The sequence below is a fragment of the Chrysemys picta genome, unplaced genomic scaffold (assembly GCF_011386835.1).
Source record: "Chrysemys picta bellii isolate R12L10 unplaced genomic scaffold, ASM1138683v2 scaf630, whole genome shotgun sequence".
Classification (NCBI taxonomy): domain Eukaryota; kingdom Metazoa; phylum Chordata; order Testudines; family Emydidae; genus Chrysemys; species Chrysemys picta.
The window spans coordinates 16,513-17,900 of NW_027053337.1; the positions used below are offsets into that span (position 1 = coordinate 16,513).

Consider the following 1,388-nt stretch of genomic DNA (forward strand, 5'->3'; position numbering starts at 1 on the left):
CGGGGGGATTCGGGGCGGTCCCGCGGGCCGGCGGCCGGGCGCAGGGGGGTCCGAGCGAGTCCGTCCCAGGCCCGGGGCCTCCCCCTGCGGCTTTGGGGTCCGTGGGTCCCCGCTGGAGGAAGCCGCTGGGCGCTGGACACCCGCCGTCCGTCCCGCCTGGCCAGGCCTGGCCTGGGTGGCCGCGGGGGGGGATTCGGGGCGGACCTGCGGGCCGGCGGCCGGGAGGGTCCGGGCCAGTCCGCCCCATGCCCGGCGTCTCCCCCAGCGGCTTCGGTGGCCCCGGGGGGGGGTCCTCCGCGGAGGAAGCCGGGTGGGTGGGGAGCCGGACCCCAGGCGCCCAGACCCGTGACCTGCGGCCGCGACCTCCGACTCGGCAGGAGCGACGAGGGGCTTTCCGGCCCGTCCCCCCCCTCTCCTTCCCCCCCAGAAAAGGAGAGAGAGCTGACTCGGACCGGGAAAAGCTGCCTACGGCACCTGGGATTCCCAGGCGGTCACCCATCCAAGTACTAGCCAGGCCCGGGACGGTTTACCTTCCGAGATCGGACGGGATCGGGGGCGTTCGGTCCGGTATGGCCGTAGGCACCCGGCCCCGCGCCTCCTCGCCCGCTTTCCCCCTGCCGACGCCCGGGCCTGCCGCACGGTGAGCCCCGGTCGGACTGCCCCCCCCCCTGCGGCAGGGCCCCCGTCTCTCGCGGGCCCGGTCCTTTTTTCCTTTTCGAGCTCCGGGGCCCGGGCTGGCCGCCAGAGCCCCTCCGCCCGCCCTCCCCGGCGTCGGGGAAAATACTGTCCCGGACTTCCAGTGCGCCCGATCCTGTCAGCCGGGGGGTGGGGAGGGGCAGTCCCTCGCTGCGGCCGGGGAGGGTGAGCCCAGGGCGGCTTGCCTGCCGTGCGAGGCCCCTCTCGGCCACCAGGTCAACCCCGAGTCGAAAGGGCTGAAAAATTTTCAGAGTCCCCTCCCGGGCACCAGGTCAACCCGTGGAATCGGACGGGTTCACCTGCTGGCCGGTTCGCTTCCCGGCCACCAGGTCAACCCCTAGGTTGCCGACCGGCCTACCCAGTGGCCGGTTTGCTTTCCGGCCACCAGGTCAACCCCTAGGGGTTTTAACGGGGGCACGCCCGGTGGCCTCTTTCCCGTCCGGTCACCAGGTCAACCCGGATCTCCCTCCTTCCCTGGGCGTCCCCTCCTCGGAGGCGTCAGGTTCCATTTCCCCCCCCCCCCCCCAGACTTCCAGGGGCCCGATCCAGTCGGCCGGGAGGCAGTCCCTCGCTGCGGCCGGGGAGGGTGAGCCCAGGGCGGCCTGGTCCATGTCTCTAGTGGGCCCGATCCTTTTTTTTTTTTTTCGAGCTCCGGGGCCAGGCCCGCCCGGGCAGCCCTCCTCGGAGGCGTG

At 73.1% G+C, this 1,388-nt stretch overlaps 1 non-coding gene across 1 annotated transcript; it reads right to left on the reverse strand.

Moving 5' to 3' along the window:
- Positions 1-462: 462 nt before the first annotated feature.
- LOC135979059 (5S ribosomal RNA) lies at positions 463-581 on the reverse strand. The gene has a single exon (XR_010596384.1). It is a non-coding gene; the product is annotated as a 5S ribosomal RNA (ribosomal RNA).
- Between the last annotated feature and the right edge of the window lie 807 nt (positions 582-1,388).